Source organism: Eptatretus burgeri, chromosome 15, assembly GCF_056783735.1.
Source record: "Eptatretus burgeri isolate ZD-2024b chromosome 15, Ebu_testis_v1, whole genome shotgun sequence".
In the NCBI taxonomy this organism is placed as follows: Eukaryota; Metazoa; Chordata; class Myxini; order Myxiniformes; family Myxinidae; genus Eptatretus; species Eptatretus burgeri.
Genome location: NC_140975.1, coordinates 24,031,966 through 24,054,380, shown reverse-complemented (window position 1 = coordinate 24,054,380; position 22,415 = coordinate 24,031,966). Strand labels below are relative to the sequence as shown.

The 22,415-nt window shown below is 44.4% G+C and overlaps 1 long non-coding RNA gene across 8 annotated transcripts in view; it reads right to left on the bottom strand.

The window, feature by feature from the left end:
* LOC147011753 (uncharacterized) overlaps positions 1 to 22,415 on the bottom strand; it is a 132,415-nt gene that overhangs the window by 97,461 nt on the left and 12,539 nt on the right. The window contains exon 3 of one of the 8 annotated variants that reach the window (XR_015052019.1): positions 5,103 to 5,362. The exons of the other annotated variants lie outside the window; for them this stretch is intronic. This is a non-coding gene — a long non-coding RNA (uncharacterized LOC147011753). The remainder of the gene's footprint in view (positions 1 to 5,102; positions 5,363 to 22,415) is intronic. 8 annotated transcript variants of the gene reach the window in all.

Here is a 22,415-nt window from a genome sequence, read left to right as displayed (position 1 = left end):
CAAGTTTCATCAAAATCGGTTGACTCCTGGCCTCCAGAACTGTCCATTACATACATACAGACAGACAGAAAACCTGAGAATAACGGTAGTCTAGTGACCACCCAACAAACGGAATGAAAACCGAGTACTCCCTTCCTTCCATGCCTGGCGATGACATCATGCATCGCCTGGATATGGAATTGGGAAGGAGCGGTGTACAACAAATATTTTCATATTTATACATATGAAATATGAAGTGATGGGATTAGTTGGTGAGTAGCAGCTTTGATGAGTCGGACTAGCCATTGTGATGGGACTGGATCACATATATATATATATATATATATATATATATATATATATATATATATATATATATATATATATATATATGTATGTATATATATATATATATATATATATATATATATATATATATATATGTATGTATGTATATATATATATATATATGTATGTATGTATGTATATATATATATATATATATATATATATATATATATATATGTATGTATGTATATATATGTATGTATGTATATATATATATATATATATATATATATATATATATATATATATATATATATATATATATATATATATGTATGTATATATATATATATATATATATATATATATATATATATATATATATATATATATATATATATATATATATATATATATATATATATATATATATATATATATATATATATATATATATATATATATATATATATATATATATATATATATATATATATGTATGTATATATATATATATATATATATATATATATATATATATATATGTATGTATATATATATATATATATATATATATATATATATATATATATATATATATATATATATATATATATATATACTGTATATATGTGTATCATATATCGTATACAGTGTACACTGCTGTGCAAAATTTTTAGATGTGACCTCGGATGGAGATGCATTGTAGTCATTAGGGGCCCAGGTCTGTCTGCATTTCCTCTTATTCTCCCCAAAAAGAAAAATCAGTATATCTTTGTCAAAGAAGGCTCAGCAGAGACAACTCGAAGATTAAATAAAGGTCATAAGACCATTGACTAGTGTTTCGACCACCCATGTCAAGCTGGAACAAACCTTGTGATGTGTGGGGTTTTTCTTTGTTTTTTTTGAAGTAAGTGAGACCGAGATCTCCCCTGTTTCCATCAGTGAAAAAAAAAGAAACCAGTACATGTTGAGGCTGCAATATGTGACATGATGTTGACAACCCACTAATGTGTTGCTGAGGAAGAGATGTAAGTCCTTGAAAGGTTTATTATCAGATATAATATACAACAGATGTCATGTTACAAAAGTCCAAAGGATGAATAAATTATTGTGCAAGGAGACTTGGGAGAGGTTAAAAGACCAGTCATCTGTGAGCCGTTTTTTCACTGGAAATGGATAAAAAATGATGATATTTGGCATGAGGGTTAGTTTCCTCTTCCGGTTGCTGTCTCATTTCATGCCAAACTGACAATGTGCACTGAAACATCAGAGGCATGTCTCTGCATGTGCAGGTATTCTGTTACAGATGTCAAAGCAACTGATTTAGGTACGTATGATATAGACATGATGTTATACATCTTAATTTGTGCAAGTTAGAGGACAATGCTCAGCAGTGAAATTTGAAAACTGGCTCTCATTCTAAAAATACATGGCTTGACATCGATTTCTTTCCAACTAACTCGATTACAATCTTCAATGCTTTAGTTCCACTCTGCAGTTTTAAGCATCGCTTTATCCGAATTGCCATCACCACCGGCATCAAACGAGTCGATGCAATTGCTTGTCCAAGTATAACAGAGGTCCAGATCTATTTTTCTCTTGCCAAAAGCACCCAATGATGCTTCTTCCATGAGTTGGTGAAATTCCTGAGCTGGACAAGAGTCAAACTCGGTGAAGGGTCAAGCCCATAATAAAGCTAACCTCTCTCTCTATCGAGTGCAGCCTGTGGCTGCTGGTTGCATTATTGGTTGGGATGCGGCTATGCCGCTGATGCAGTGTCCCCCTTACCAGTATACACTGGTGCTCATTTTGCTGACCTCGGAAGGATGACAGGCTGAGTCAACCTCCTGGTGTATTTTTAATTCAGCGACCAACGGGGCTTGAACTCAGGACCCTAGGATCCCAAGCCGCCACCCTAACCACGAAGCCAACACCAGGCTATAAAGCTAACCATGATAGTGAACTTATATGTACTAGAAAATACCACCTGTCTCTTCGCTGATGGGAATACGAAGAGAGGGGAGGGACAAAAAGAGGTGGAGAGAGGGAGGGGTGGCGGGGATGAGAGAGGAGGGGGAGGGGGAAGAGAGAGGAGGAAGGGGGGAGCGAGGAGGGGTGGGTGAGCGAGGAAGGGTGGGGGAGGGAAGGCAGCATGAGGGGATAGGAAGAGAAGGCAGTATGAGAGGAGAGGAAGACAAAGACAATATGAGGGGAAGGGAAGGCAATGTGAGGGGAGGGGAAGGGAAGACAGTATGAGAGGAGAGGAAGGGAAGGCAGTATGAGGGGAAGGAAAGGCAACATAAGAGGAGGGGAAGGGAAGGTAGTATGAGGAGAGAAAGAGAAGGCAGTATGAGAGGAAGGGAAGGCAACGTGAGGGGAGGGGAAGGGAAGGCAGTATGAGAAGAGAGGAAGAGAAGGCAGTATGAGGGAAAGGGAAGGCAACGTGAGGGAATGGGAAAGGAAGGTGAGGGGAAGGCAGTGTACATGGGCGAAAATGCTTTCAATCGTCGATTGTGAAGGCGAACTTGTTGCTGTTGCAGACTTGTGTTTCTTTGAATCTGCATTCTTAACCATCACTAATAGCTACTCTATTTGGTGTTTGGTTTTCAAATGCTTTAGCATATTGAACATATTACAGTGATGAGCAAGGTCAGTCTATTGAACAAAGTGAGCATGCAGCTTTTGGACCTTCTTCTTTAACCTTCCAGAAATAGTTCCAAACTGCACTGCTGGACCTTTTGAACGACATGTCAAAACTTTATCAGTCAACATATTGCCTACCTGTCCATCAGCAAGGCAATCAACATGCTTTACTGACCAACTCTAAATGCCTTGCTTTTCATTGAAAAGGAACACGCCCTTGGGCCGTGTTTAGTTTGCAAGTGCTTTGCTTTTGCTGCTGTATTACAAACGGGATGCCCCAGGGGCGTGTTCCTTTTCAATTAATACATTACCAGGCCATGTGTAACCGGAACATGCCAACAGGGACGAAAAAATTCCCCGAAAAAAAAACGCTTCTTTCTATGAAGAAGTTGGAATTACTCGGAATGGACGTGATTCTGGTTCACTGTTCGATTACTTTTGATTCCATGGTTGGAATGGAGTACTTTGGAATATATTCTTCCACCACCATAAAGTACTCAAGCAAGTACACCAACAAAATGGTTAATAAGGAACAGCTGGCTGTCATACTAAACGATGTCCAGCAGTGATTGAGATAACCGGAGACATCTGGAGGTGATTGGAGATGACCGGAGACATCCGGAGTATAAAAAAATGTGAGAATTGGACAAATGGACACTTTTTAGCAGTCGGAACTGCTGCTAAGTTCAATTCCACAGTTGACATTTTGAAATTCAGTTCAGTTAAGAGATTATAGAGCTTATCACATTTCAGTTGTAATGCTAAAAATGTCCAGAGAGTTATATGGGGATGTAGGGGGGAGGGGGTTTCAGAGGAGGTAAGGGTAAGGTGAGGTGAAGGGAAGGCAGACGTGCGGTGGAGCATTAATTACAATTCATACCGTCTCATTAAAATGATTCTGCATAGAATAACAGTGAAGATGGAAACAAAATAATGTCTGGAATCCATTTTCTACCGGTCACACTGTAAACACCACCCGGAGATAAACACTGCCTGGACACGTCTGAAGACAAACACCATTTGGACACATCCAGAGATGTACACCATCTGGACATGTATAGAGATAACCACAATCCAGACACATCCAAAGATAACCACCATCTGGATATAACCACCGCCCAGATACATCTATATATAACCACCATCCAGAATATCAAATAATGTGCGAACACAACTCTCTGGCCATTTTATAAGTATGACAGCTGAAATGCGATAATGTCTAGAATATCATCACCTGAGCTAAATTTCAAATTTTTAAATGCAGAATTTACCTTTGCAGCAGTTCTGACTGCAACTTTGTCTAATTTGGACATTGTTTGACATTCCAGACGTCTCCGGTCATCTCTGGACGGTGTTTAATATGACCGCACTGGCTTGGCAAGCAATTAGTGATCAGTGATAACAAACATCACCCAGAGACGCACGGAATGTCAAACCATGTCCAAATTAGACAAATGAACACTTTTTTTCAGCAGTCAGAACTGCTGCTGAGGTCATTTAAGAAGCTTAAGTTTTGAAATTCAGCTCATGGTAAGAGATTCTAAAGGTTCTCGCATTTGAGGAAATGCAATAAAGCCTTGGACAGTGGCATACCTTGCCTTGGAGAGTGGCCAACAGGAATAGCATATCCAGGAGTTTATAATCATTGCGATGTAAACAGCCATTCGTAGGTTTACATTGCAATGCCATAAACGTTTACATTGTGATGTAAACGTAGGTATGAAGATGAGGCTCTCAATGATATGAGTGAGGAAAGTGAAACAAGATGCCTTGATAAAGGATAATTAAATAAAGCTGTTAATTATCTTCAAAAGGTGTGTTTAAATTAACCCAAACCCAAATTTTCATTCATGCACTCCTTTGGAGTTCTCTTGGTACATATGCATGGTTTTGGAATTATGGAGGAGAGACACACTCTGAAAGACTGACTAACACACTGACATTTATTATTATAGATATAAGAGTGAGGTGTGTGTGTGTGTGTGTGTGTGTGTGTGTGTGTGTGTGTGTGTGTGTGTGTGTGTGTGTGTGTGTGTGTGTGTGTGTGTGTGTGTGTGTGTGTGTGTGTGTGTGTGTGTGTGTGTGTGTGTGTGTGTGTGTGTGTGGTCTTTTCTTTGATTTCTATCCAATTCCATTCCGTGGGCCAAATGGCCCAAGAATTTGCTCCACCACATTATTATAACATGTACCGGGCGTAGTGGCGTGCGCCTGTAATCCGGCTACACGGAGGCTTGGGTTGGAGGATCGCTTGAGGACGGGCGCTCTGCGCTGGGCCGCGCTATAAGAGGGTGTTTGGCAGCCCGGAATCTTAGCGAAACCCAATCCTTATCCCTGTGTCATAAGAGGCGACCAGGGTTGCGTCAGGAATGGCATCCGGCGTAAAACCTGTGCCAAATCAGTATGCGGATCATATCGGATGATCCGCTGTGGCGACCCCTAACGGGAGCAGCTGGGAGAAGAAGAACAACAACATTATTGTAACATGTGCTAGATCAACGTTACAATAAAAACTTATAAATTGTTGATCAAATTGAAGTTGAACATGAAACACCTGCGTTTTGAGAGGGCTTGGCTTGTGTGTCAGCATTTCCGCGTCGCATTCAAAGGTGTATTCTTTCTCGGGAATCAAAGCAATTGCATTTTTTTTAAACTTATATTGCATATGCAGAAAGAAAATTACAATGCAAAGGGTCCACAGCAATCAAATCGATGTTAAAATGAAAAATAATGGCGTACTTGGCGATCAAGCATCTTACGTTGGAGAGGCTGAGCTTAGCTTAAGCCTCGGCCCTTCCACGTCATCTATATAATACCAGAAGAGATCAAGACAGCTTGTGTGTCTGTCTGTGTCTCTGTCTCACCATTTTTCTCAGAGATAGACAAATGTATCTTCGTCAAACTTTCAGAGGTTCATTAGTGAGTGTCGTGGAGTGTTTTAGGCAAAAAACAAAACATTCTTTTTAAACAGTTTGAAAAATAAAAGTTCGATTTTTTGGGGGGATTTTAATTTTTTTTTTTAATCGCTCTGTCGTGCCTAAGCTGTGTGAAAGCTGTGTGAAAGGTAAGAATTAAATGATCCCTGACCCCATTCCTTAGTGGGTGTAGGGAAGGGAAGTGTTTTAGGCCCCCACAAATTTTTTTTAATTGATTTGTTCAAAATAACAACAGGAATAGAAAGAAACAGCACTGGGCAGCGTCGGGTACCCCCCATCCCCCACCCCCCCCCCGGTGCTACGCCGGGTACCTCCCATCCCCCCTCCCCCCAGGCAACACCGTGTATCCCCTGCGAGTTCTATATCCAGCTTCATTGCTTTCAATTATTTTATTTTTATCCATAAACTGCTGCGAAAGAAGAGAAGTTTACTTGGCAGATAAACACTTACATCTAAGCAAACAAAGAAAGCACGCATTGAAGAAACAGAGAGACAACAGACTGCTCGACAACATGAGACTGAGGAGAAACCCACCTCAATCAAGGAAATGAGCCAATTTGGCCCATTATTGCCATGGTGCAATTTTGCTACAGCTTCAAACATCAATGTTCTTGATGGTTTACTGAAGTCTAAATAACCCAATCTTTATTTTGTAAACCAACTTGTTGCCTCTTCCACCGAAGGCGGACGGAGGTTATGTTTTCACCACTGTTTGTCTGTCTTTCTGTGATCAGGATCTCTCAAAAAGTTGTGTACGGATTCGGACGAAATTTGGTGGACAGGTTGGGTGAGTGACACGGACTAATCGGTTCGATTATGGTGAAGATCCAGATCTGGATATGAGAATTTTTAAGTGATTCTTCACAATCGAGTGATCAGGCCAAAATTATTTACAGGGTGTTTCAAAGAGATTGATACAACTTTGATTTCCTGACATTACTTTGTTTTTTGACCTATACCGTTTTCTTTTTCAGGGTTTGGTAGTGTTGTCATTGATTTGTTCCCTTGGATTTCCAGCTCTGTAACTTAACTATGCCATTGACAGTGAAGCAGAAGACAAAAGTGGTGGCTCTGTGGCATGAGATTAAATCATATGGAGACACCCGCCGGAGGTTCTGCCAGGAATACGACCTCAGAACACGTGATGGACCCACAAATTGTGCCATTCAATGTATTGTGAAACATTTTGAGCACAAGGGTACAGTGCACAACCAGAGCAAGGGCAACAGTGACAAGCCAGCATCAGTAACCAAGAGCCAAGCTAATATCGATGCCGTGCGGTATTCTGCAGTGGAGAGTCCCAAGACGTCCCACCGCCAACGCTCCCCGGAGCTAGATATCAAACCAACATCAGTCTGGCGTATCCTCACTAAGGAACTGAAGCTTTTTCCATAAATCATCTCTATTAGGCATAAACGGAGTCAAGACGACATGAGAAGGAGACCTGATATGTGCAATTGGCTCAGTGACAGTATGGAGCGGTACCCAAACTGGATCAACTTGATCTGGTTCAGTAATGAAGCCCATTTCCACTTGAACAGTGCCATCAACAACCACAACAACATTTTCTGGGGGGCAGAACCACCTGAGGAGATCACTGAGAGGTACCTGAAAGGACGTAATGTCACATGCTTCTGCGCCTTCAGTGCCAGATGGGGAAAGCTTGGGCCTCACTGGTTTGAGAATGACAACAGCAGAGCGGTGACGATCAACGGTGAGTGCTCCCAGGCCATGCTCCAGAAGTTCCATAAAGATCGAGCCAAAAAGGTCACCCTAAACCAGCTCAGCATGACCTGGTTTATGCAGGATGATGTACCCCCGCATAGAGCTGGTGACACCATCACTTTCCTGCAGCAGCTCTTCAGAAACCGACTCATTGCCCTGGGTACTGCTCATGACTGGGCACCCCATAGCCCAGACTTGAACCCTCTGGACCATGGGTTCTGGGAGCTGCCAAGGGCTCTGTCTATGCCAACCACCCTGCCACACTGGATGATCTAAAGCAGGAGGTGTCAGACTACCTCCAGGCAGTGCCACATGAGACCTGCAGGAAAGTTCGACAGAACTTTGGAATCAGGATCAATGCCTGTCTGAACATTGAGGGGCACACATCAAGAATGTCAATTACAAGGATTTTGCATAAATACCAATTTCATACCTTGGGCCCTCACTAACTCTTGCAGTGACTTACTGCAATAGCAATCAGTGATAGAAAATACCATGTCATAAGCTTTCAAGAAATGTTTGGTTCACTTTCCTGAGGTTTCTATTTCTTTGTAAATAACATGTAAAGTTGCATCACTCTTTTTGAAACACCATGTATAGCATGATATTTCAAAAAGTTGTGGACGGATTATGACAAAATTTTGTGGATGATTTTGGTAGGTAACAAGAACAAGCCGATTAGATTTTGGTGAAGGTCCACATCCAGATCCGGCCTATCAGTGAGATACAAAACGTAAACTGTTCAGCCTGGCAGAGGTAAGCTCTCTTCCATGTGCTGTTCTAGTTTATTGCATGTCATGGTCCAAAGTGTAGGAATGCGTACTTTAATAATGGCTGAAGGTAATGGCTAGTTTCCTCCAGTGATCTAAGACTGGTGGAGGAGCTTGTGAATATAAAAGTACGTGCCAGAAAAGGACATTAGAAGACATCAGTGTTCTTTTACATGAATTATACAAGGTCATCAATAGACGCTGGATGGATACTTGTCACGTATGAGATATGAACCGATGTTCCTAGCATCACTATGAGCTGTGGGTTCAGTTGGGCCAACTAACAGGCAGTAAAACAGGACCTGACATAGGAAAACAAATAGGACTTCCTCGTGTTTCCTCAATATTTTCCACAGCCAAGTCCTTTTTTTATTTTTAACTTCAAGAGCCAACTTCAGGAACAGGCACAAAATGTAAAGCTAAGAACCATCCACACCCTCTGATGATTGCAACTTCTATACATCCAGAAGACCTCTTGAAGGAAGTGGTGCTCCAGATTCTCATGTAGGAAGTCAACCTAACCTTCTCATAGCCACAAGGATTGGGAAGAGTGTGATTCCATCCATCCATCCATTGGGACCATACTCATTGCAGAGCATTGGTGCTGCCTAAGCAGTCTCCTTGGCTATTGGATACAATCCCGAACAGGTCACCACTCCGAAACAGGACACCAGCAAGCTGGCACTCATTTGCCAACCTCGGAAGGATGACAGGCAGTCAACCCCACCTGGTAATAATTCAACAGAAAAGTGGGATTTGAATTCAGGATCTTCGCATCCCAAGCCCACCACCTCAACCATTAAGCCAATACCAGGCATAAGAGTGTGATTGAATGCAAACTAACTGGTCATCGGGGCTGTCCAGATGGAACACCGGATTGTTTAGCCCTCGAGAGGTTACCAGCAGCTTGCAGAAGCCACCCTTCCAATTGTGGTGAAGAGAATATTGTTGCGGTTATGGAAAAGACCCCCATGTGTTCAGAGACACCTAGCATTTTCTCCAGACAGATATTTTTCTTTCATTTGTAATTAGATAGATTTCCTACCTTGTGTATAGAGGGATTTCGGGAGGGAGATTCAATGTGAGAAAGCATGTTCAATTTCTCTTTAATCCCTCTGTTTATCAATCCATCTTTTGGCCCTTCTTTAACTCCAGCTACCCAACCATCACCGGTCCCTCGCTCTTTACCTTTCAAACCGGGTAACTCCTCATGATCCTGCTCTCTGCCTTTCAAACCCCATAACCCCCATGGGAAACTTCCCTCACTTCACCTGAATCCACCCTTTCGTTCCTCCATCTCAAATCCCTCCCCTCATCCTTTCACCTCAAAACCCCTACTTTAAAGCACCCCTTCAACTCTTCAAGCCTTCCCTCCATCCTTTTCATTCCACATCCAAACCATCCCCCCCTTTCATGAGTTCACACATCACGAATTACCCGATTAGTTCAATACAATGGACCCAAATTACTCGAACTCAGTACAAAAGACTCTTATTCGGGTGCTTGCACACTGTGGAATTAAATGGAACTTTCTTTTCATTGCTCGCAAAACTCCCATTTAAATTTAATAAGAGCGAAAGGATCATTAGCACTGCAGGTGTCACTGCAGCTGACATCGTCGTGTGTTTAATAGAGACAACAACCTCACCCCCTCTTGGTGGTTGTAAGAGCAGATGGGTTTGATGGAGAGCGGATGTGAAAATGAGTGAGTGAAGTTGGTGGTAACAGGCAAGAACTCTTCACACTCAAGTATATTCCAGGCGTTTTCCCATGGAGATCGGCAAGTTCTATCATGGACCGAGCAGCCTTTCCACGGAGATTTCAACTCTGCTCTCAACTTTTCCACTCGTCTCGGCTCTGCTCTCAACTTGTCTTGGCTCTGCTCTCAACTTGTCTTGGCTCTGCTCTCAACTCGTCTCATGTGCCGGGACTTTTGATTTGCTTCGCTCTCGTCCATCAAGCATGGGTCCTTTGGCCAAGCCTGCGCTCACGTCTGCCTGTTCGGACCGCAGGAACTACCAAGGGGGAGCTTGCATGCTGCATGAGTCTGCATGCGGCAATAGCTGTGTGAGTCTGCATGCAGCACCAGTTGTGTGAGTCTGCATGCAGCACCAGTTGTGAGTCTGCATGCAGCACCAGTTGTGTGAGTCTGCATGCAGCACCAGTTGTGTGAGTCTGCATGTGGCATGAGCTCATACACATCTGTGTAAGGTGAGGCTGGAGCCGTCCGTACCCATGCTCCACTCTGCACTCTATCTACCTTCCTTTATATCTACGTTTCGCTGGAATAATTGATGGTGTGCCATGTCCTGCATGTAGACTACGTTAAGACCATGTAAGTGGTCTCCATAAGCATGAAGAATAATTCCTGTTCCATTATACCTTTTCATTGTGATTTCTGTCCATACATTGTAAATACTGTCATGTCCGTGGGGGGGGGTGGGGGGTTTACCCCTACCTGGACGGATGGCAAAGCTTTTCCCTGGAAGGCTACAGCCGAGACTCGGAGATTAATGTGCGCACATTAACCAGAAGTAATGGCAGAGAGGCAATCCACCCAGGAGGAAGCACAGTACAGATGCTGCACCAGGACAGCACACGGCTACAGTTTCATAAAAGGAATACATTTAATGAAAATAAATGAATATTTACAACGGACAATAATTCAGAAGGTAATGATAATATTTATAAAGTAAATAAATCCTTCAGTCGAGGCACCTCTCACACCGACTCAAATACAGATAAAGGGAACACAAAATTAAAAGAAAAACCCTCCTTTTAACCACTCCTGCACTTAGCTTGGGCCAGAGCTGATCCTTGTGGAACTGGATTGAGGCGTTATTCTCGTAGCGGGATGAATGCACGCTCGGCAATCCGTGAGCAGCACTCCACATCAAGGCTCAAAGCCCCAGTGTAACGGCTTCGTGTGCTCCAATTGCCCTCGCTGACCTGATCAAGAGCAAAAGGCCAGCGTCTTACTTCACCACGCAAACCAAATCGCCTCAACAGCAATTCAATGGCCGTGTCGTCGTCCTCAGGGTACGCTCAACCTCCGCTTTTGCCTCTCCAAACAATGCCCCTCGTGCCTCCACTCTGATCACGGCTCTCCACAAAATGTGCAAGCCAACTCCTCCTTCCTCTTAAAATGCGCAATCTGCCTTCCTTTGACTTCGATTACACCGATATATCTCCTCTGCCTCTGCCTGTTTCTGCCCATTTGTTGTGGTTTCAGGGATGCGTTCCCCAGCTTTGTTGCCGATCTTGAATTATAAAAACAAAGGGAAAAATCACAGAGGGGAATCACATACTGGGGAACTTATTCTTACTCCCGAGGCTAATTAACACCGCACCACCCCTCGTGTGGTGATACGTAAGACTTAAGCTCACAGATTCCCTACTTACTCACATCGAGATGCCTTCTACATGTCCACGGACCAAGCAACTCCACACAATGCTACATTCCCTATTAGATTCTTCCATCTACTCCCGCAATTGTAACAATACATGCTCATGATTGCTATCGTAAATACCTGCTACTGCTGATTGTATAAACCTTGTGCTTGTTGAATAAATGTGTTGGTGAACTGTTTAACGTTTCCATCCTACTCACTTTTCACCTTTCCTCCATTGGTCGAACATCGTGCGTAAGTTCAATTAGACAGGAAGTTTTGCCCCACTGATTGGCTCCGGGATTATCCAACAGCCATCCACGGTTCGCTCAGCCGTACATAATAAATAGACGGGTGGCTGTTGAGGGCGTGGCCCATAATTGAGGTTGCCATGCCAACGGTATGGTAACACGTAACCAAGGAGCGAAAAACCCTGCTGGGCTCGGCGGTTCTCATCGGCGGCCACAGTTGCCTGGCAACCCGTCGACTGCAGAGTTATCTGTGGCCGGCGGTCTCAGGAGCGGAGGTCAGGTCAAGGTCCCAGGAGTCCCTCTTGATGACCCCAGACCCTGGATCCGTGATAATATTATATAGTAAGTGGTTGGGGAGGAATAAGAGGAGGTGCAGGGTGGGGGTGGTGAATGAAACAGAAAACTTGAATAGTTAACAAGTAATTCAACTTTTTACAATGATTCCCAGCTAGTTAAGGGTCGTAATGTTGACGGATCCGGATCGCCAAAAGCGAGGACTAAAAGTTAATCTGCAAGCAGTATGTGTTACGAGCCTTCTGTCTGGGTGTCCTAACGCTGCAAACTGCAAATCGGTGTCGCCTTCGGCTGCGCAGGCTGTGCATCCTGACTGTGTGGATCAATACTGTTTAGCCCTCCAGCAACACGCAGCATGGGTTCGACACACACAGCACGGCATAGCAAGGCTTCATAGACCACTTGTCATCATCATTTGGTGGACTGTATTGGGGTTCTCATCAAATCGAGACCTCCGTGGATCGTTCACGAACCACATGCTCATTCCGAGTGTGCCTGGCCTGGACCGGGTACCGGTCATAAGCTTCGTGCGGCCGCCGATTGGCAAGTGATTAAATCGGATGTTCTGGCTGCCACCCGAGGTGCATGGACGGTGTTTCAGGAGGCGACTCGTTAAAAGTGACGGCGTGCGTCCTGCGCTCGCGGCAAGGTCTCAGTGCCGCCCTGCATCGTAATGCCCAGCTCGGAGCTCACCTGCTCGAGCAGTGCGCGGGATAAATATTTAAAGAGCTCAATATCCTCGACTAATCCACACGGAGTTCGCGCTGCGGTAATTTGGCGCGCTTTCCCGCCCGTCGCCCGCAGAAGCAAGCGAGTCGATTAAAACGGGCCGGAGCAGAGACCCTCCTACATGCCCGTGATGTTGAGTCGTCACCGTTGTCCTCATAGGCAGGACCTGTATGGGTGTAGACCGACGAAGGTCGGGTGGTGCAACCATGTAACTTCCTTCCACTCCCAAACACAAGGTCCGAGGCTTCTTGCGGAGAGTTAAGACAATTGTGGGTCAAAATAACGAGGGTCTAACGAGTTGTTGCAAAAGATAGAAATCAGGGGTTCGTCATTTTTAGATCCTCGTGGAGGATCTCTAAGCCTCACTCACGTTGTTGTTCTTCATCTTCTTCTTGTGGACTTTTTTGTTTCACAGCCTACAGTTTTCATCAAAACTTCCTGAAACTTGGCGTATATATGTAAAAATTCCCTGCGCAGACACTAACCATCTCCGATTTTGATAATTCCTCCTCGAAAAAAAAAGTTATGACGTCAAAATATCTCTGCTAATGGAAATCGCCTCAAACATTATCTCCAAAACTAGGCAAGCTTTTTGAATTCTGTTTGCGGGAATCGAACAGGGCATTAGCAGAGATCAATTACCGCACATATGATACATCACTATGACATCATATCAACTTTTATGACGTCATTCCTATTTTTTGACATTTTTTGTTTCACAACCCAGAGTTTTCATCGGATCTTCGTGAAACTTGCCATGTATATGCAGAAAGCCCACACACAGGCAGTAACCATCTCCGATTTTGGAAATTCTTCTTAGAAAAAAAGTTGACGTCATAATATCGCCGCTAATGATAATCACCTATACCATTATCTCCGAAACTAGGCAAGCTGTTTGAATTTTGTTTGCGGGAATCAAGCCGGGCATTAGAACAGATAATTTATTGCAAACCTGATACATCACAATGACGTCATATTCGTTTTTATGACGTCATCATTAAGAGGACGAAGATCTTAACTCATTTGAGCTTGTTATTACTTTTATCTTGAGTCACAGTGTGTCCCATAAAACGTTGCACAGTTTTAAATGCTTGTAATAGAAATATTTTTTAAATCATGAGAAAGAACAAGTCGAAAAGTTTTACAATTCGGAAATCCTTGGAAATTCGATTTTCAAATGTCTCAAACAATAAAACGGTAGAACCGGTCTTTACCTCTCTGAACCTTCACTTGACCAAGACATTTACATCGATTGGTGGACCTGAAAAAAATTAAATAATGTAACCTGAATTTTGTGTCGCCATTTCTGATGAGGCCAGTCTCATACAATCCAGGCACAAAGTTCATCTGAGATCACGAGTCAAGTGTCGTTGGGCAAGTTCGAGAGCATCTTCTTCTTCTTCTTCTTTAATAATCAGTACTATAGCTGTGGGGGTGTGGGTATCATCATTTGCTGGGGGACGCAGCGGTATCGAGTCAACACGAGAGCATTCCAGGTCCCGATTGTGTACAAAACAGCGCAGGAGTAATCAGAAGAGAATCCGGATTCGGCTCAAAGAAATGCAACGCAAAGTTCTCAACACATTGGGGGCAGACAGTCCGGGACACGGTGCGAAGCTCAGTGTGTCCGCACATCATCGACACGGCGAGAAATTGGCATCGTTAAACTCATTAGACTTGGCATAGATCGGATGAACGAACAATTGCAATTTGGGAATACGGACAATGGAAAAACCTTGATGTGCAGCATGTCCCGCAGTTCATGGGTGGTCAGTCAGGGGTGTGCTGTGTGCACCCAGTAGCCACGCACGTACCGTGGACAGATCCAGCAACCTCGAACCATGGAAACAGGTCCAACGGAGGACACGGTTCGAGGGAAGCTCGACATGTCCCGTGTGTGGGAGGGTGTAAGCAAGTAATTGTAGATGTAAGCCTGCTGAGTGGAGGTGTGAAGCTGTTCACCTGTGATGTATGGTGGTGCCTGCAAGCAGTGCATTGAAACAGATGGGGTGTTGCCTCTGATTTAGGAGTATAAGCATGTAGGATGGAAGCACAGGAGGGTTCTGGGTGCATCATGCTGCGAAAGGGTTCGGGTTGAAGGTCTGGAGGGGTAACTGTGGAGCTTCATTTTGGGAGTGCTGTGCGCATGTTCGTTTGGAGGTACAAGGAAGACTTTATTCAAGTGAGGCTCATGCTTCCGACTCTTATTGAGGGTTTTATTTCCACACTCCTCGCAATCAGATCCCTGGAATTTTGGCTCCAATTCCCAAACACCAAAGACAATTTGGTGCAATTCCAAGATTCACTTTCGACGTAATTGGTTCTCAAGTCCGAGTCATATTGAGGCTCCAAAAGTGATCCTTGTGAACGAGTGGAGATCACGGGTGACCCGCCGTCCTTCGACCTGCATCACGAAAGCTGTATTTTTCATGTGGACCATTGAGAAACAGACCATTGACAGACATCCTAATTTTCATGGATATGAAAACCGATGCAAGGCCGTAAGCTGGTGGCACGAAACGTACAACGAAACGACCAAAGGGTCAACCATTTGCACGCTATCATTATGTAAATTGGTGGAATTTTTGACCTATGGTATTACTTATTCGTGGGGACTCCGTTTACTTCTTGACCTTTCCATATGCACTTCTTTCTCATCCCCAATCCCCACTTTCCTCCACCTACCCCCCCCCCGTCCTGGACAACCTTGGACTCCTTTTCCTCTTGAACTCCACTCCCCTTTATTTTCTCCCCCATCACATTCCGTCCCGTTATTAATTATAATATACAGTGAGTTCCCTTCCAAGGAATTTCAATGCATTCGGAGGCTTATGAGGGTCATCAAAGCCTGCGCAATGGTTGCCAACCTATGGTTGTTTGTCCACGCTCTATCCTTTTTTTAAATGCTGAGCATCAAGCAAGGAAGCAGCACGTACAATTTCTAATAATCTTTGGTATGACTCGACCAGGATTCGAACCACGGACCTCCCAGACTCAGTGTGAACGCTCTGACCACATTACACCACTTGGTCCATTGAAGACCCTTCACCATTCCCTGTGTGGATACGTTATAAGTAGACATTCCTTTCCCGGTACTTAGCACCTTGTGGGATGATGGAACTCCATGGTACCTTTGTGTATCCTTCCCCATTGCAAATGCATGTTGTATTTCGCAGGACGGTGGAGGCTGAGAGATTACCCCAGACGTGACGGTACCGTCCGCAGATCCGCGCGGATGAGACACAAGAATGGCTAATCCACATTTGCAAGTAGTTTTAATTAGCCTCACACCGGCTTCCAATTAGTCTCCATGTCCATTAGGAACAGATCTCGTCTGCGCTGATTAGCTCGACGGTGTAAATGGGGGAGGCAGAAGCGCTTGCAGTTCACCCAGCACAACCCCTCCTGCCCCTACCCCAACCCCCTACCTCCACCACCCCCTCCATCACTCAAACCCTCCCAATGCACCTCAAGAGGCCTATACCCCGAACCTACACAGGCTGTGACTTTGGCTAAAGTTGGGGAAGTGGAGCTCCCTGAAGATATCCCAAAAGCATCAGCAGCATCGGCTCCGCAAGCAGCACTTCCGTGAAACCAAAGCGCCTCGGCACCAGGGGCACGCACCGTCAAGTGCACACCCGAACCGATCCGTGCTGAGCACTCGATATGAATCTCGGAATATCTCGGAGCTCCCATCGCGCATATTTTATATTTAATTCCTCAGAAACACTTTCCCAACGATCGTCCGTTTGTGCGTACTGTAGGTCGAACCGAGCGGCGCATTTCCTGCGCCCGTGATGGGCCATCACAAGCCGGAACGTTTCTGGGGAGGGACAAGGTTATCTGTTGGTGTTGAACTGCATGCGAAGTGCAAGAGGCCCGTTACGGAAACGCAAACGGTAGCTTTGGTGTTCATAAACAGCTTGGAGGAGCCGCCAGAACGGCCGCGCCTCGTTGCGCACACGACGCGCCATCGTGGGGGCGACGGCGCGTTATTTACGCATTTCGTTCACGAATCCAACGGGCGTCCAAAACGCCTTCATTAAGGACCGGTACGAATGGACTGCGAGACGAAATGTGCCCAACGATCGAGCGTTCCTAGTTTTGTTCGAGCAATTTAATCCGTTTGTTCAATTTTAACCATCGGTCCCTTCATTATGCACGCCCGATATAACTGTGCCGCATTAAATTGCGCGAAATCCCATCATGGCCCTGTTTGCTATAAGAGATGCTCAATGAAGGAGTCGTCGTAAACGCTGGAGAGCTTCCTTACAAAGCACGATGGACTGCATACGATTTGCCTGATGGCTCGACGTTTACACGCACTGTAAACGTGGAAAAACCATCCTGAGCCGCCACTTCGAAGTTGCGCAAAACTTTATGATGATGATTGCGGTGTATGAACCTGAGGAGAGGATGACGATTGAATTGTAGAGTTTGGATAGGATATGAGTATCACGATATGGATTGGATTTATAGGATAAACTGTATATAATAGTTATATTTGTATTTGGATGTAACTGCATTGAGCATTGGCTCCCAAACTTTTTGTCCACGACCCAAAACTTGAAATCACATGTTCGCCCCATGACACAAATGGTACTGGTACGTACTTGGTTCCGGTACCTACCGTGAAAATTGTCAGAGAAACGCTTTCGACGTGAAAAGTCACCCTGAAAAACAGGGATTTGCGAGAAGTTGGCAAGTTGCCGATGTTTGAATCCGGTATATTGCTGATCAAGAGGCTCATAGCCATCTGCGACCCATCAAAGGCCCTCACGACCTAAGTTTCGGTCGTGACCCTGGGTTTGGGAAACCCTCTCTGCCATAGGGAATCGCATTTTGGAAGTTGAACCAAAACGGGATTACAGGACATATTGTTGAGTTAGATCGGTCCAGCTAATGCAGACGCCTTCGGTCGGAGGTCTAAAGGCCTCTGTGGATGAACGAAACAATGTATTAATTTACTCCACACTGTGTTCAGAATGAACTATGATGATCTCCCAAGGATCGGCCAATAAATAAACCAAATTTGGCGGTTGGTCGCATGCAAAGACAGGAAAGGGTTAAAACATTTCATAGAAATAAACGGTTTTATTGAAATTTCAATTTGGGGATAAGGATTGACAAGATGCCATAAATAATCCAAGAAACAGATCTGGTGGTTGACAGACACAGATGGGGATGGAAGGGAGGAGAGAAAACAATCTTATTTACAAAACAAATATCCTGCTTAGGGTGCCAACAATACCAGATTCAGACCACGAAGGGAAACACCGGCGAGGACACCAGGTAGGCACGAGCTGGTTTTGGCTGTTGGACGATGACGTCATTCAGGCTGGTGTGGCACATGGCGAAGTCCAGCTCGGGGCGTAAGCGGAGAGAATGGCAATGAGGAGGAATGGCGATGAGGAGGAATGGCGATGAGGAGGTGGCGTTCGTTCGCTTCAGTGGCATTCGAAGGTCCCACTCCGAGGAGAGATGAAATAAGGAGAGAGATGTTGACTCCCCAAATAAACCCAGGTCATCTCCCCATGCATGTGCAGACATGCCTTTGCAACCTCCAGGTCCACCTTTGCAGCATGCTGCTGGTCCCGCAATTGGCTGCCCATTGCCTGTGGGGGCAGCATTTTTAGGGCCATCCCTCCCAATGGGATGGCCCCTCATTAGTGTTCCGGCCTCAATCAGAGCTCCACAGCTCACTCAAAGGCCTGTGATGATGTCCATTTAAATGTGTTAAGGACCTTATAGGTGCCTTTTATGCCCAAGTCCTGATCTGACCTCACCTGTGCAGGAGGATTCACATGATACGTCACCCTATTCTGCTCTATAAAGGACAGTCACTACCCTCTCAATGCACATGTTATGTGTGACTTGTCTCTGATAGATCCATTAAAGAGTAATTCTACCCTACTCAATCACATGGTCCATACCATACTATTCTTACGCAATCTATCTTTGGATCCCCTTTTCCCCCATCCACATAACAATATTATAACCCACACCACCTTATATTAACCCATTACCAGTCTATCTCAAATCCTTACTGGCCCATTTCCACCATTCACCAGCCCATCATGGCTCATAAGCCAATGTCACCGCCTCGCCAGCCTATCTCAGCTCATTAGCCAATGTCATCCCTCACCAGCCCATGAGCCAATGTCACCCCCTCATCAGCCCATCTCGACTTGTGGCCAATCTCGGCCCCTGGCCCAGTCCATGCCTCCTCAGCCACCAATGTCGACTTCTCACCTCCTCGTCACGGCTCCTTTCCGGCCTATTCAGCCCTTCACCATCCAATGTCAACTCTCACCAGCTCATCTTATCCCATCATGGTGCCTTACCGTCTCATTTTGCTCCCTCACTGGCCCATCTCGATCCTCGCCAGCCCATCTTATTTTTTATTTTATTTTATGAAACACCTCTGCCTTGCGATTCTTATATGGGAGAAACGTTACAAAGTTTATGATTGGAGACGCTTCTTCTCACCAACGATTTCCCATAAATAGAAATTTATAAAAATGTCAATAATAAACCGTAAACGTCACAACTCAATAAGCCTCGTAGACAACACGGGATGAGCATTTAACGCTTGTTTATGTCAAACCACCTTGTGATTCCGTGTGCTCGAAACACCCTCGAGGTTTCACTGCGCCATCTGTTTATTACGTACGCAAATTCATGTGCCTTCCCGATCACCTCACTCACATTCTCCACATCGTCATCTCCCTTTTTCGTCTCTCCTTTCTCAACCCTCGCACATTCCGTTTTTCGAGATGGACCCGAGTACATCCTCCCAGATTTGATTCCTCTTCTCGATTTCATTCAAATTTAAATTCCCTTCTCGTTATCGCACGTCCCTTGCAAGTTGCAAGCACATCCCTCCACACGACATTGCAGCTGACACAGGAAACATCAAATCCTTTTTGTCGATTCTGGGCTTATAGGGTCTTGACTATAGGGCTTTCAATCTCATTTCGAAGTCGAGACAATGAACCCCTAATATATTGCCCCACACGTTTCTTGTCTGACATATTCCTCGTCCACTTTCTCTCGAGTACGTGCATTCCACCTCCACGTGCTGCGAACCGTGCCTCGCGTGCTGCAAACCGTGCCCCGCGTGCTGCGCGGGTTCCTCCCAGGCGGGATTCCTTTCCCTCTTGGTTAGCTTTCTGCCTCCAACCCCCAGACCCCATTCCCCACCCTATTCCTCCCCCACTCGCCCTGTACAATCGCAATGAATGGTCTCGATCTCATGACAACTGACGACATTCCCCCTCGTTAGGAGAAAAATGCGCAAAGAGCGAGCGCGTCGTCGGTGCGTAAACACCGTACTTATATTAACCGGATTGCGCTTCCATTCACCGCAGACAAATATTCCATGGAAGTCACAAGGAGGACGAACGCAGAGCTCATGAGACAGCACGCAGCTATAAATGTTCGGCCATTAGCATTCCGTGCTCCGTAATGGCCCCGTAATGTGTCCCGGCGTTTCATTGCGCACGACGCATTTTTTACGCGTCGTTTTCGAGACGTTCGGTGATTTTCCCAAACGCTTGATCCCATTAAAGAGGGACGAGTCGGCGTGCCTGCAAGAGAGGCCAGATGCGAGGCCGTTCTAATGAGATTCATGGAAAACCCTGATGGACGGTCCCGGACGGAAGTCTGAGGACCCACGGAGCCTCCTTCGGCACGACCGAACCATCTCGTACCTCTGGTGGAGACTGCAGTGGTCGCGCAACGAACGAACGACGAGGGAAATACGGCGCCCACTTCGGATTGCAAGTGGTGTTGGTCGCTGGGACAAAAATCAATTCGCTCTCTGATGAAAAGAGGAAACTTTTGATTCAAAAATGAAATATTTCATCGAATGATGCGCGTTCGCTTTGCCGCGCATTTCCACATGAAAAGTACTGATTTAGCACCTCCTGGCGATCAGATCAACCGTTTTACCTTCTCGATGGAGACGGATTTGGAAAGATTACTGGTTAACAGTATTAAACTCCTTCGTAAATCCATGTGACCGTTGTACACTGACCCTTATGAGTCGTGGCCCACTGTATAATGCTACTAATAAGGCTCTCTCTATCTCCTCTAACTTATGAAGGAGTCATTATGTGATCCAATTAAAAAGTCCATAATTTAATTATTCGATGCTAATAAAAATAGGTCTGTAAAGTTACTTGAGATGAACCTTACTCCCATTAACTGGTGACGCCCTCCTGATGACGTTTGTGGGTGATGGCGTCACAGTTGGCCGAAATTGTTATTTTTGTTTAAATTACACCCAAACAATAAGCGATGGCACTGCAATGGGGGTTTTTACCTTAAAAATAGATTTGTGAATCGTGCAACCTTTCCCATACATTCAGGAATAACAAACCTACTCACCCACACCATAATATTTATTGCGAAACATGTCATGTGTAGTCAATAAAAATTCCTGTACCCATGCACATATATATATATATATATATATATATATATATATATATATATATATACATACATATATATATATATATATATACATACATATATATATACATACATATCATGAAAAAAAAACATTTTTAAAAAGTAAAAGGATATACGGATGCTCCTCCAAAAAGTTTGTAAACGATGTAAGGATGGTCACCAGAAATGATCATTTCAAACCATCTCTACTTCCCAGTGTGTGTGTGTGTGTGTGTGTGTGTGTGTGTGTGTGTGTGTGTGTGTGTGTGTGTGTGTGTGTGTGTGTGTGTGTGTGTGTGTGTGTGTGTGTGTGTATGTGTGTGTATGTGTGAGCGTGTGTCTGTGTGTGTAGTTTATATATGTGTGTGTCATAGAAAAAAAGATTCAGGTGTTTACTGCCGTTGATGAAACGTCTTTTACACCATCTTATTTTACACATTACATTAGTTATTCGTGCCTGTTGTTTGTGTCCTTTATGACATCCTTAAAAACAGTAAGTTTCCTGTTTGGAATGATTTTCAATTTTGATTAACTGCCAGACAAGCGGACAGAGTTAAAAAAAAAATATATATATATATATATATATATATATATATATATATTATATCACACTCCTCTCTGTGCAGGTGCAATCGTGATGAATTCAGAGCCAAAGTACTGCTAATGCCTAAGTCACATTTGGCACGGCGGCCGTAGGATCTACAAAATCTACGGCCACAAGCAATTATAGGGCGGCCGCAGTATTTCCACGATCACACAATGTTGCAGTCACACATGTTTTTATTTTTCGGGTGGCCACACGGTATATTTATAAATTGTGGAGACCGAAAACGTTGGGGTGCCATACGGTCTTTAATTTGATGTCGCACGGTGACCTTAGGGCGTTCCTGCGGTGGCCATATAATTTTCAAGGCAGACGCAAGGTGCCTGCAAGGCGACCACAGGGGGGCCTAA